Source organism: Uloborus diversus, chromosome 1 (assembly GCF_026930045.1).
Source record: "Uloborus diversus isolate 005 chromosome 1, Udiv.v.3.1, whole genome shotgun sequence".
Classification (NCBI taxonomy): domain Eukaryota; kingdom Metazoa; phylum Arthropoda; class Arachnida; order Araneae; family Uloboridae; genus Uloborus; species Uloborus diversus.
In genome coordinates, this window is record NC_072731.1 from 15345925 (window position 1) to 15361969 (window position 16045).

Here is a 16045-nt window from a genome sequence, read left to right on the forward strand (position 1 = left end):
ACATTTCTTTTTTTCTGACCAACATTTAATTTTTCATAAGGCACTTATAATACGAATTAAAATTGTTACATTACTAATCATTTTATGAATATAAAATAAAAAAGGAATATTATATTACTTTGTTACATCAATGATGTATAAATACAACATAAAAATATAGTACATTACTTTTTGGTTATTTTTAATAATAAATGAGCAATATGACAATGATTAATATATCTTTTGTATTGAAAATACCACAGTTGAAAAATAAATATCAAAAGATCATGATATGTTCAAAATAAATATCGGATACATATCGTGATATATATATCGACTGAAATATATCAGCGAACCCTGTATCACGATGAATGTATTTTAACACGGTGAAAGTTACGAGATATTTAAAAGAAGCATAAAAATATATTTCGTCTTTCTTGAGAATAGTACACAAAAAATGCTGTCATCTACTTCTTTCTTTGTTACGTGCCCAATTTCAGAAATACTGACTTTGTGGCATTTAGGCAGAGTTTGAAAGCAGTTTTTTCTTCTGGATTGGACAATAGCGATGTGAATCTTCAGTGAGCAGAGTTTAAGGAAAATCTAGCGAAAACGGTTGGGGGATCATGTTTCCTTTAGGAAAAAGGGTGTCAACACTAAAATCTGGCCAATGTGGTTCTCCGGGGAAACTAAAGACGCTCTAAATTACAAGCAAGCCGCTTTTCATAGGTTTAGAGAAACTGGTCACAGTGCAGATAGGCTCCAATATTGTAAGGCAAGGCGTAAATTTAAGTATTTGGCACGGATTCAGAAAAGAGAGTTGGAGCGAAGACTGGCAGATAACATAAACAGGAATCCCAAGAGGTTTTTTGCATACGCTAATTCGGGGTAAGTTCGAAATAATCATATTGGGCCACTGGTTGATGAGCTCGGAATTTTAATTCAGAACGATAGTGATATTGCTAATGTTCTTAATAACATTTTTTCGAGTGTTTTTAATGATAACTGTATTTCAACAGTTGACACCAACAAGACACAAGCTATAGTACAGCTTGAGGACTTTGTATTTTCCACGATGACGCTTTACCTCATTTGAAAAAAATTAAACAGACTAAGGCTCCGGGACCAGATAATATTTATCCAAAAATTTTAGTTGAATGTGCGGAGGAATTAGCAGATGTAATCGTAAATATTTTCAATGCTTCATATAACTCGGGGACAGTGCCAGAGGACTGGAAGCTGGCTAACATTACACCGCTCTTCAAGAAAGGGTCTAAAGGGAGTGCGGGAAATTATAGACCTGTGAGTCTAACTTCGGTGGTTTGCAAAATTTTTGAAACATTGATGAAAATTAAGATAGTAAATTTTCTAGAGACTAATAATCTATAGACTAGTTTTCAGTATGGTTTCAGGAAAGGTAAATCTTGTGCAACTAATTTATTACATTTCTATGACAAAGTTACCATGGCTTTGGACAATAAGAAGCCTGTAGATGTTGTTTACATTGATTTTCAAAAAGCTTTCGATAAGGTACCGCATGTTGCTCTACTTAGCGTATTAGCTGATATAGGAATAGGAGGGAAAACTTTCATTTGTGTAAAAAACTGGCTTACCGGAAGGAAACAAAGGGTAGTTGTAAGGGGAAATTATTCTAATTGGAGTGAGGTCTTAAGCGGGGTTCCTCAAGGATCAGTGTTAGGGCCTGTTTTGTTCATTGCCTTTATGAACGATATTCACAAAAATATTTCTGGGAACATGAATTGTTTTGCTGATGATGTCAAAGTTATGGGGACTGTAGAAAATGAAGAACAAGCAAATCAGCTGCAAGAGGATTGAGATCATATTACGGAGTGGGCTGATAAATGGGGTATGGCTGTTAATGTTGGGAAATGTCAAGTGCTACATTTAGGGCATGGAAATAAGTGTACAAGTTATTATTTGCAAGGTTCTGTCATTAGTCCGGCAGACAAAGTTACTGATCTGGGGGTCTTAATAAGTCAGGATTTAAAGTTTAGCCAACAGTGCAGCATTGCTAATAACAAAGCCAATAAGATGCTTGGGTTTATCAATAGATCTATTTCAAACAAATCTAAAGAAGCTCTTCTGCCCTTATATAGAAGTTTGGTAAGACCCCATTTGGAGTATGCTGTTCTATTTTGGTCTCCTTATCTTAAGAAAGATATTAATGTATTGGAAAGGGTTCAAAGGCGGGTTACAAGGCTAATAAATGGACTTTCCCACTTAGAATATGATTCCAGGCTTGGAAGACTAAAAATATACAGTCTTGAGCAAAGAAGAGACCGAAGAGACATGATTCAGTTGTTTAAATTTATTAAAATGAAAGTTGTTACGGGGCTGAAGTTTAGCACTGAAAACAGGAAAATGGGTCATTGTTTTAAGCTATTTAAATCTCCGGCTAACATGGATATTAGGAAAAATTATTATTTTAGCAGGGTAGTGGAACCTTGGAACAGCTTACCGGAAGAGGTGGTAATGAGCAAGGGAGTAGATAGTTTTAAGAGGGCCATTGATCTTCACTGGGGATTGTAAATTGACCAGGACCAGTCTAGCTGGGCCCAGAGCCTGTTGCTGGTTGTCACTTTTGTATTTGTATTTGTATTTATTTGGGGCAAAAATAGGGGGGAAAAATCAATTTGATAAATCATTTTTTTTAAGAAATCCCCCTTATTTACCATGTACTGCTTGATTAACAGTTTTGTACACATTTAAAAATAAAATTTACACACTACGATCTTATGCAGTGATAATTGATTCTATAAATAGATACAAGTACTACATGATGTGTAACATATTTATTACACTACGAACTTTAAAATATAATGGGAGAAACGGAGGTTTCTTAAACTTTATTAAAAACTTAAGAAATAAATGTAAAGCAATTTTTCTGTTACAATGATATTTATGCTTTATTTTAGCAATTTTAATCAAATACTAAATTAAAAATAAAATTATTTCTTTCCTGAAATTTTATTAAATTATTTTCCAACGGAATACTTGGCTATTCTTTTTAATCATTGACGAAACAAAAATGAATTTCATAGCAATTTAAACATTTATTGCGAAAATAAAGCTACATATCAACTTTGTTAAAACAAAAAGAAAGAAAATCATGTTCAGCTTTCTCATGCTTTGAATTCTCTTCAGTTTTGAATCAACCAATAAATGAATTTTTGTCAATGCTGTTAAATCTACAAAAAACAATTTCAATTAAAGAATATTAAGCGTTTTGCCTCAAAACTTAAAAATAACTAGTATGTTGTGGCCGTCACGAAACTTTCTTCTATATTTTTCTTTTTTTTCTGATCCCTCTCCATGCTTGACAAGGAAGCAATATTCCCAACAAAAACAAAATTACACATGCAAAACCTTGACGACCATCCCAATGTCTGAATTATTGCAAAAGCAAAGCAAAGAGCGAAAATTGAAAGTTATTTTAAAAGCCTTGCTTGAATTAATTACAAATATTTTATTTGTTAACAAACGCAAGATGGCAACAGTTAAAAATTTTAAATCATTGAGATAATATTTCCTATCATTTCCATACAATTAAAATCACGAGAAATACGCAGACGACAATCTATTACGATTTATCTTTCTTATTGTTGCATTAATAAAAATATTTTTTATTCGCAAAAAAAAAACACCTCTTGGAGCGATTGGCGTCAAAATTGAGCCAAAGCCTGTTTACATATAGATTCACATATATTCCAAATTTCAACCAGAACGTAGCATTACTTCTTGAGATAGGGCACTCACAATGGAAAAAAAGAAAAGGCGATTGCGCTACCCCCTTTTTAGCTGTTGACACCAAAATAAAATCAATTCTTATACCCACTAAGGGCTACTTGCCGATAAATTTTTCTTTCATTCCGTTCATTATTTCTTGAGATACAGCAGTCACAATTGACGACAAAAAACGTTCTACAGCTCAACCCCCGTTTGAGTTATTGACACCAAAATTGAACCAGCACCTGTTCCTGTTAATGGCAACACATGGACCAAATTTTGTTTGATTCCGCCAGTTACTTCCTGAGGAATAGCAAGCACGCGCAACTCAAAAAACGTCCCATTGCTCCACCCCCCTTGGAGGAATTCGCGCCAAAAACCAATGGGCACAAGTTCACATAGGGGCACATATGTGTACAAAATTTCGTTCGATTTTATGCGGTAGTTTTTGCTGTAGAGCGGCCACAAAAAACTGGTCACACACAGACGTGACACACACACACACATACACACACACAGACAGACAGACATTTTCCAAAAATGGTCGAAATGGACTCAGCACACCTCAAAACGTTCGAATCCGTCAAAATTCGAAATTCGAAAACTTGCACGAATCCAATACTTTCTTCTATATATTAGATATAGAAGAAAGTAATAATTAAAAAAAGTAATTAAATTAAAAAAACCTTTAAGCATATGCTTACTCTCTGTGAATATTTGCGACAAAAAATTACTTTTAGCATGTTGATTTTTTTAAATAAAGGATTAAAATTGGCAGCAATGTTAAAACATTTTAAATTTCTCAAAAATACACTTAAAATAGCCAAATTTGAATTTTCGTGCATCAAGCTGTCTTTGAATTTGTTTGTTCAAAACAAATATCCCTTTTAGTTCGAGATTTATATACCTTTCTTTCCATTTTTGCATAGGTGCTTATTTTTTATTTTTGAACCATTGGGAAACTTTCGAACAAGAAACTTTTTTTTCAATGGTGTCGGAGGGAGGGTGGGGGGATAAGAGCAAACACACATTTCCCGATCTAAATACCTTACTTTCAAATTTTTCATTTTGCAGTTATCATTAACTTAATTATTTGACAATTATTTCATTTTAAGAATTTTTCTAAAAGTATACAGTTATATACAACTATACTATTTTACACAGTTTATAAGGTAAACAGGAAAATATCACTGCCAATATTTTTCTTAAAATGAATGTCGGCAAATTTTCAAAAAATTACTGACTTTACCGATTAAATTTAGGAAAAACTGACAAATACTGACCAAGATGAAGAATACTGACTTGTACTAACTTTTACTGACCAGTTTTATTTTATGCCCTGTAAAGTTTTATTTTTACAATTATCGTTCAAATTCACTTTGAAATTCCAGCAAGTAACAGGTAAATATGTTTTAAATTTTGTCTAAAGAAAAGTTTTGCTTAAAATAAATTTCAAAACTAAAAATCTTTAAAATAGTGTTACAAATTCTGTAAATAGTAATCATTGTAGTAACGTAACCTGTAAATAGCTTCTTGTAATGAATATACAACCCCTATACATTCGGCTGAAGTATACGATCCCCCTATTTCCTTTTTTTCATTGATAAAATTTGTGAAGAAATAAAATAACGGTCTACTATTTTCGAGAAGCATTTGGAATCTTGTGGAATATTTGAGAGTTCTCTTTCGATGTGTATAAAAAACGTTATGCATGATAAAGAGTTCAGTTTCGATTGAGAATTTGTACTGAGAGTGTATTAGCTCTGTTTATTGCGAGGCATTTCGCTGTGTTGTTTTTCGTATTTGGAAGTAAATACGTGTGTAACCGTTGAGTTTACGGTGTTGTGTGACATTTGCTTAATTGCTGATGATTAATTTAGCAGTTGTAGACGCTCTTTCCTGTACATAGTGTAAATAAATCTCCTGTATTTTTAATCAAAAACTGTGTCGTCCTTTCAAGAAAGTTGGAAGCCGCACCGGATCCGTTACAATAGAATATAAAAAAATGGTTTTTTTAAAAAAAGACTATTTCTATAAGCTTGGTTCGCATTACAAAGTATGAAATAAAATAAGTAAGGTGATTTTTTGATGAAAACACTAAAAAATTGCAGTTCATCTTAATATCTTTATTTTGGGTAATTCTAAAGCAGCCTACAAAATTTAAATTTAAAATTGGGGGTGATATAGAAATCGCTAATTGTAAAAAGCTGCACACCGCCAGTTCTTTTTCTCAAAATTTTTAATTTCAATTTTATTGGTTGTTTTAGAATTACCCTAAATATAAATATATTAAGATCAGCTGCAATTTTTTAGCGTTCAAAAATCGTACATTGTCAGCCCCCCTTAATCGGGTAATGGATAATCGAATAAAACCAACCGGAACCGAATATTTCCCTATTGGCGCAATGTTAAAGATCCCGGCTTAATCGAATAATCTCCCTGGATAATCGAATAATATTAATCAGTCATCGCAAATATTTTTGCTGGGAAAAAATATAAAACAAATTAAGCAAGAACAATTTTTGAGGTAAAAATGTAAAATAATATTTTTTGGCAAACAGCGTTCGAGAATACAAACAACATTCACATTCCAGCAAAGTATTTCCACTATTTTAATTTCTTTTGTAGCTTCCATCACCAAAAAAAAAAAAAAAAGATGGCATAGTCAATAATTAAATTGAATATTACAAAGATTAATAAACATTGCAAATGATAATAAATCGATAAATATTCAATGTAAAACACGGCAAACGAGGAGAGAAAAAAGGAGTTAGGAAAGTGTTCCCAAAAGACCTTGAGCAAGCCATCCACTATTATGGACTTATTCAAAAAATAATGTACTGCAGAAAGGTGAGAAAACTAAGACTTAATATCTCAAGTTGTTAGTTACATATTTACAACTTGGCAATTCAGCGAAAAATTGAACATGAGGGTTGAAATTTAAAAATTATTTTTATTGCTACAAGTAACATCAAATTAAAGATAATAACATGAGGTTTACGAAATTATAAAGAAAATTATCGTGTTAAAGTTACATTTTTATTATTTTTTGGAGCCTAAAGTTAACGTAACATAGCAAACTTGTATTTAGGAAAAACATAGTATATTTGTGCCGTTTGTCTATCCTTTGGAGAACTTAATTTTTTATAACAAAATATATTTGACAGGATTTTTAGTACAAATAAAATTATGAGATCTCACTGTCACACCCGTCACAAAACAGAAGCTTAAGTTACCATAGCAAATGCATTCTTCCTTGGAAAAACATGAAAGTTTCCAAAGTTCTAATGTTTGCAGGTCTGAATAATAGTACAATGTTTAAAATTGATCAAATTTTTATTATCTGGGAAAATTTGGTATGACGGGAGTGACAAACGTTTGTGGCAAGTTTGACAAAATCATTGGGACAGGTGTGATAGCATTTAAAATAGCTTTCAAAAACTTTTTAAATGGAATTCAAGATCAAACCATTTTATTTCTCAACAAATTAGCATTGTAGTTTTTAAAAAATATCTGAAAATCTTATAACATGACAGATTTGAATTATTTGTATTTCAATAATTTTTTTGGTTATTAAGTGAGTTACTTTTATTTGATTCTTGAAACATTTCAAAGATGTAAAATGACTTTAAAGGAAATAAACAATCGGTTGCACATTTCCATAAATACTCTGTTTTGTGAAAATGCTTCAGTCATTTTTTTTTCATGAGATAAAAAGTAATATCGTAGACACTGGAATTATACAACAAGTAAACTTTGTCCAAAATTATGGCACAGGTTCTCAGGATGCAATTTAAAGTCTCATTAAAACTAGTTATCACATTTACAAGTTGTGCATAGTTAAAAGACAATACAATTTGCTCCCTTATGGAGGGAAGTTACTGGATCATACAAATAGGCTCCGTGGGACATTTTAAAATGCTAGCATAACTGATCTGAAAATGGAATTTTCTAAACTAGGAAAAGCAAAAAAATGTTCTAATTGCTGTAGAGCTCAATCAAAAATGATGTATAACAATCAAACTAGTGTTTTTTTTCCATGACAGGGGATTTTCCACTGACATGAGATTAGAATTTTTTTACCATTTTGTATGGAATGCAACAGTTGTGGTATTTGTGGGGGTCTACATGCAGTCAACATTGTCAAATTGAGCTAAGTCAAATCAAATTACTTTTCATTTATTTAATTGTGCAGTGAAGATGACAAGAATTGAACTATATATCAAAGCCCACGCTGTAGTCTGAGTGAATATCGTCTGTAAATTAGAATTAAAGAGGAAATGAAGTTCAGAGAAGTGAAAACTTTCGGGAAAGCAGTTCTGGTAATGTTTAAAGCTGAACAGACTGACTGCAAAGTTTACATTGTAAAATATAGCTATCACTGTAACTCATATTGCTATATCATGTTCCCTGTCAGATTATACTAACACCTGATATATCTTTTATTTTTCTTTTCACTTACTATTCAAGGCAATGTAGTACAAAGCACTACGCCATTATAACGTTACTCTTTTACATAATTACCTTAAAAAAAGAAAAATAAGTAAAGATATGCAAGCTAATAGCTGACCTTGTTGATATTCCCCCCGTAAAAGGTGATATTTGAAAAAATAAACTGTTTGTAATTACCAAAAAAAGCTACACTTGTCCAAGTTTCGTTAGCGGTCATTAAAGAAGTGATAAACTAAATGTACACCCCTTACCAGCTTTTTTTCTTATGAAATGTAATTTATATTCACTATTGTCAAGTTTGTCATCTGTACTTATCACTATTCTTTTAGAATTGCTCATTTGCAGTGTCACACCCGTCACAAGTTTTCATTTGAATGTCTTTTAATAGAAAAAAAAAATGCTATAGTCATGAAACATTAAAATATTCACAGGAATTTCTAGAAATGTTGAGTGCAGGTGAAAACTCATGTCTCGCAAGTGTCACACCTGTCCCAAGATTTTAAAAATTTCTTTAAAAAAATTGAAAAGTCCTGTAGTTTTGCTTCAATTCAATTATTCAAGCAAATGCATATTTAAACATGATTAAAATACTTTGTTAGTATTTGTTAACTGATTTAGTGCTCAAAATGTTTGTTTCACCAGTAAGAAGTGTCTGAGGGTCACACCCATTGCAATGAATCTGCCCAACTTTCATACGTACTTGTATATGCTTTTTTTCCCCTTTCTTAGCTAATTTAAAAAAAAATTATCAATAATATAAATTACCTTCATGTTGATTTGTTATTATCATGTTTTAAGACAAATGCAGTCAATTTGGAAATGCAAAAAAAAAAAGAAAAAAGAAAAATTCCCAGCGTAATCAAATACCCCGCTTAATCATATAATATTTCTTGGAACCGACGGTATTTGGTACAGCGAGGCTAACAGTACTTCATTTATTTCATACTTGGAAGTGTCAATCCAGTTTATAGATTTTTAAGTCTTTAGATTTAAAAACCATTTTTTATATTTTATTTGAAATTTACCTCAACTGCTTTCCAGACAAATACTAGAAAGTAAGAAATATTATATGTGTGTGTGTATTTTTTTAAACTTTTTTTAAAAATTTTGCCCCTTTTTGGGGAGGAGGGTCAAGAGAAGGCAATTCCTCCTCTGGCTTTAGAAATTTCAATGTGCATTGAGTACATGACGGGTCTGGTCAAATTGTGCTAAGAGGTTGGCATATAGCTCTAACTGCACCATTTGTTTGGAATTTTTAACGATTACAATTGAAAAAATAATAGAAGGAAAGTTTTTTGAACAAGCAAAAATATAGAACTATTTGCCCCCCCCCCTCCCCGTTTGAATGTTGCAGTTTTTAAATAACTCCCTAACATTAACTAGAAGCTATCAAAGAAATTCAAGCGCCAAAAATTGGTAATTATGCAAATTTATACTCTGATGGGAAAAAAAACCTTACTTTTTACAAAATACAATGCAGAAGAACTGCATACACAATTATCAACAAACTTCTCAAAAATTTTAATACAACGAAATTCACTCACTTGTCAAGAGTAGAGGAATAACACTACATTTGTAATTCAAGAAGCTAACCACCTTCGAAAATATCTTCAAAAATACTACGACTGCGAACTTCTGATAAGAGCGTTTAACATTTCAACGTTAAACATCAACTATCTTACTTTATTAAAAGCCTGAAAAGTTTTTTTTTTTATCTACACAGAAGCTAAACAGCTGCATAGACATAGAGGACTGCACACTGCGCCTTGCATCCCATCTAGCTCCATGCTTGCCTCAATAAAAAGTTACGCTCGCGTCGTCAAAGCAACAGTGACATGTTGCCAGATATTTTTCAACAGCAGCGGCTTTACCTTCCGCATTAACTACACGGCAATAAAACTTAACCTGTTTCCCTAATATTGTGACTAGAATTAAACTTTAACTAATTTTTAAAAAATTATTCATATTTCTTTCATTTTTTTTACTTTAACTTCTTATTACAAAAGACATTCTCCACCGTCAGCTTTTAATTTCATCTGACGTTCTGGCAGCATCCCCACTGATTGTTTGTAAACAAATTTTATTTTCAACTCGCGATTTAAAACCAGTAGTTTAATTATGTTTCGACAGAAAATTACACATGAAATGTGAGCTCTTTTGACTAAAAAACCTTTGAAAATATAAGTATGTGACAACTGTGACCTTTTCTTTTAAAAACTAAAATCCAGGAATAGGAGTTGTCCTAAAAATCCTAAAAAAATTTAATTGTGTCCTAAAATTTCAAGTTTTGTCCTAAAATTTTCATTTTTTTATTCTACTTGCGCAAAAAAAGAAAAATACCTCTCGCACACGCGCTGGAGCCAAAATTTGACGCCAATAAAGAAAGATCGCTAGATTCCCAATTATCGAAATGTCCCCATCTTGAGTGAATTTGACACAAAAGCTTTAAATTGCTTCATCACAACAAATTTGTTTTCAGAAGAAGATGAAGAACATGGAATTTTTTTTTTTTTTAAATACTGCTTGATTTTTCAAGCTACTTGTCAACCTTTTATGTCTTGCCACATCAGCATGAAGCAGTTTGAAAATCCTTGATTATCAATATTGGAAAGATAATGTACAAACAGAACAAAAAGCTTTAAAGTCATCCTTTTCTTCATGGCACCACGTGCTGATCTTGCATCCATTTTTGTCTGCTTTTTCCAACCACAAGGAAGAGAATTTCATTTTCCGTGGCATTTTAATAAAACAAAATACTATTTGCATTTTTAAAGCAAAAAGTGACTAAATTTAAAAATTATATATGTGGAAGAAATAATCCAATTTCATTGAACAGAAACACAAAGTAAACTGACTCTTTGTACTGGAAGAACAAGGTAATGCTCAGACCACAACACAAGATAAACATTATAAAACTAAAATTACTTCCCATCCCGTGACAACCCATTTAAATTTTTCTCTGAATGTATTTTTTGAACCAAGTGTTTATTTAGGTTCAAACTCAATACATTGTAAAGTAAGAAATAACGTCAAAAAAGCACAAATTGCAGATTATTGCAGACACGTGTTTCGGCGTTACAGGGAACGTCTTTTACAATGCAAAAAGTAATGAGCTTATGGATGAAAGGACATCCGAAGCCAAAAAAATTACTTTTCATCCATAAGCTCATTACTTATTGCATTGTAATAGGTGTTCCTTGTAATGCCGAAAAACATGTCTGCAGTAATCTGCAATTTGGGCTTTTTTGACATTGTTATTTCTTGCTTTACTTTTCAGCACAAAGGTATTTATTTATCTCAACACATTGTACTTATTTTATTTCAATAAGTTGTGATTTTATAGTAAGCTAATTAATTTCTGAAATTTACAGCTTATTTTGAGCTATTAACAATGAATGATGACCAAAAAACATTTGTTTTCATAAATTTATTTCTGACCCCCAAAATGCAAGGGTGAAATAATTTTTATTGGAGACAGACAGCTGAAGCATGCCTGTTACGTGACAAAAGTTACAAAACAATTGGTCTTTTATTTCTTGAGAAATCCTTAAAAATGTAAATTTTTGAAAGTGTCCCAATACTTTTGGTCATATCGTATAGATCATAGATTACCTCAAATTAATGTATATTAGTTCTTTACTTCTTTGATTTCATGAGTTCTAATAATAACACGATCAAAATAAAGTTATAAGTGTAGTAGTACAGTAGAAGACCGTTATAACGCACACCTTGGGGCTATAGCTTTTGCATTATACAGATTTTTGTGTTATATAGATCATTTCACAAATTTTGAAAATAACATTCAGAATATATCTATATATTAGCCCTTCAGAATGAGTTTTATCTGCAATGAATTTTAAAGCACCAATATTACAATTAGTTATTCAAATAAATATATTTCACAATCAAAAGAAAATGCATTATTCTGCACTTCTGCTTGCTTCATGGTTTGCATAACAGCTCCATTTTAAAGAGCCATCTGGTATTTTCTGTTTATTATGATTACTAATTTTAAATTTAAAAGCTTTGAAATAATATGGAAAGAGGAAAAACTTTCAAAATTTAATTTGCCTAACAATTTTTATATTTGCTAAGTAAAACAGAGGGGTTTTTCAAGCTTCAAAACCTATTGAAAAGTTGTGCGGTTTATAGAGAATTGCGTTATACAGGTCAGCGCTATAACTGTCTTCTACTGTAATATATATTATATACATTTTGCATACGAACTTACTTTACTTTCATTTAATAGCCTGCTTCAGTTTCAAATCCTGGTTTTCCAATTGCACTATTCTTGTGTTGATCAAATATAATTGAGGTGATAGAGGAGGGGGGAGGGGATATGTGAGACCAGAGGCGTAGCTAGGGTGGGACAGAGGGTGCGGTTCGCCCCGGGCGGCACTTTTTTGGGGGCGTCAAATTTACCCTCAATATTTTGGAAAAAAAAACCCATTGTTACAAATTATGTAAATAACAATTGTTTTTATGATTAATTTATTGTAATATGTTTTGGCGTTTGTTCCATTAATTTTCATCTAAAATTATCGTAATAACTTAACCTGTAAATTGTTTCTTGTAATGAATATACAACACCCCCAACATTCATATGATGTATATGGTCCCCGGATAACATTTGTGAATGGAATAAAAAGAAAATATGAGAAATTGGTAGAACGTTGTAGGATTTTCTTGATATTTCTTCGCTGGGTATATAACGCTGGATGTCTTGTGAATGAGGGAGAGAAGCAGTTTTGCTTTCTAGCTGTTTGCTCTCGTTTTTCACTGCTGTCTGTGAATGTATTAGCACTTGCGCTGTGATTTTCAAATTGGTTCTTTTCACGTATTTTTGGTTTAAATGCGTGATGTACTGAGTAATGTACAGCGTTTAACGATATTCGATTCATTGCTGGATGTTTGCAATTGTTACCTGCTCTAATGTTAATACTTGTAAATAAATTGAGTTTTTATCAAAATTGGAATCGTCATTTAGAAGAAAGTTTGAAGTTGCATCGAACTCATAACAGTATTTTCCCAAAAAGGATGGTATATTTTTAATCTATATTGGCACGCAAAAAGAAAATCTCTTAGAAATGTAAACTTTCGTATCACTACCAGAATAAAATTACTTAGATATCAAACAAGAGATGCTTAGATATCAAACAACTGATATGCTATCATTTCTTGATGCTATCATTTCTTGATAGCATATCAGTACAATTCTTGGTTTTCTCTGAGGGGATGGCAGAGGAAAATCATGGAACCAATGTTTTTTCTACTGTAGAGGTTAACTTGAAAAAGAAGAAAACAATGAAATTTTTGCTAAAATTTTGTTGTAAGAAAAAATTAACACTTGATTATAAGAGAGTTTCTTGAAAACCTCCTAATATTGATGTTCCAGATATCCAGTTGATTTAGGGGGTCTTTGTGATTTTTATGGTAGTACACCCTTACTCTTAGGGGGTGGGCACCCCTGCTGAAAGCATAATAATTTCAGTGATAATATCATACACGGATTTAGGCTGTAAATTCTGGGGTTCTTAATAATTTTGCCTATGGATGTGATCTCCTCGCGCCAAAATATAGTGTTAGTTTTTCTTCTCAAGATACCAACAATCAGGCTGGTGTGAGTCACCAGTATTTTGCATTGAGAATTTCATCTGACTGCAAAAATAGGAAGATCAAGGTGTAACTAAAGTGAATAGGACCTTTTCATGTTACAGCGAGTAAAAAAAAAGGAAAATTTCTTGGTTTTTAGTGTAAAATACATCAGGGGCCGCAGTAGCCCTTCTCGTCTTTCTAGGAATAAGGTTCAATATTTACACTACTATGAGGCTGATGGCTAAATGATTAAATAAGCACTCAAATAGAGTCATATGAAAAGTCGGTTAGTTCCATTACATGCAGTTGGTTATTTTTTAATTTATTGAACAACAAACTAAACGAGAGGGCCACACAGCTCCACCATCTTTCTAGTGTTAATAGAAAAAGCATCAAGTCATTACAACAATAATTCTTTATTTGTAAGTTTCTTTTTTCCTTTTTTTTTCCTATGCTTTCCTATGTTATTCAGAATTTTTTTAAAAGTTTATATGTTTCCAGGACACCCTGTGAGAATCGTCTTGATATGAGTTTCAGCTCACAGGTAGAAAAAAGCTTGGGCAGCCCTGGTTTAAACTATCAAGAGAGCTGAAGAAGATGCCGAGCCATTTTACTGAAAGTTGCTAACAACCTCCTTGAAAATCTGATATGAAATCGGATAAAATGATACCGGGCCATTAATGGCACATAATAGCAGCATTATAGTCAATAATGGAGATTCAAGAGACCATCCCTCCATAGTTTTCTTTTTCTGCTCTTTTTTTAATTAAGTTTAAAAAAATGCAAGAAGGGTAGTCCTACACTCTTTTCTATTTCCCTTTTTGTCACTTTTTTGTTAAAGTTACATCATTTTTAGATTTTTCATTTTTGGCGAGTTTTATTTATTTAACACTATTAGAAACTATAAATTTCATAGTTGGCGACATTTAACAACTTTAATTTCCAAATTCTTTCAAAACACAGAGCTCCCTTCTGGGCTTTATCCAACCAGTTAAAACACATGTATTGGTACTGGGGATCTTGGAGTGTAGTATAGTATACTGTAAAAAATTTATTACTGTTTTTCTTTTAATATACTGAAAATTGATTATCTTTTTCAGGAAATGAACAAACTCTCAGCAAGTTTGTTCGTTTTTTTTACTAAATCTTTGTCTAAGCATTTACCGCATAAACAGCCAACAGATTTTAAGTGCCTCATATCCCATACTTCAAACAACTCAGCAGACGAAACTAAGAGTAACTTTAGCCCTGAATATCAGCTCATGGTAGATTTATACAATAAAGACAAATTTGGTCCAGAGCTAGAAAATTCACCTTCTCTTGAGGCGGCAAGCGGAAGTGAACCAATATTACCCGGAGCAGAGGAATGCTGTGGCGAAGGATGTCAAAACTGTGTGTGGTTAGAGTATGTTGTAAAGGTCAGATTTCATTCAAATGGAAACGAGGAAGAAATCAAGAAAGCTATAAACAGAATTAGTAATAGTGATGTGAAAGCATTTGTTAGTTTTGAACTCCAGAAAATGATGAAATAGCGAGTGGGATATTTATTAAAGATGCTTGAGATTTGGCATCTGTGATGTATTTTATGTGATCTGATAATTTATTATTCATTTTAAAAATTTAAGCAATAAAATACATTACATAAAAAGCTCTTTGTCACTTAATTGTTTTGCCATTAGTGTAGGATACAGAGAACAGTTGCTGGTAATTAGTGCTGTAATAGGAGGGGAGATGCAGTTCTCCGAAATCTTTGGTTTTTACGGTGCTGGATCTTCAATTTTCCCAATCTGGGGAAAAAACTGCCACTCTTACTCATCTTCCTTTACTTTTTTACATTGAGTTTCAACCAAAAATAAAAAATTAAAATAACACACAAACATAAATATAGTGGATGGCTCCCCACTAGATCTGCTATTGATTTTTTATTGTAAAAATAATGCAAATGTAACGTACATTGCCTCATCTTTTGATGAATCCCCTCAAACCCCAAGGTGAGTTCTCCCAAATATTTTTTCCCTACTTCAGCATTAGTAAGTGAATAAATGTCATGAGTTAATCAGTAGTTTTTGAAACATTTGTGAAAAAAAACGGCATTTTAAAAATTGAATACAGCTAATTTATTATTGGTGTGAATAATTAGGCATGGTTATGTCATTGACAATGTTTCAAAACAAAAAATACACACACAATTTTATATTGTTTGTATATATTGAATCTTGTATATTTTAAATACATTCAAAAGAAAACGACTCATACAAACATCATCCTATGT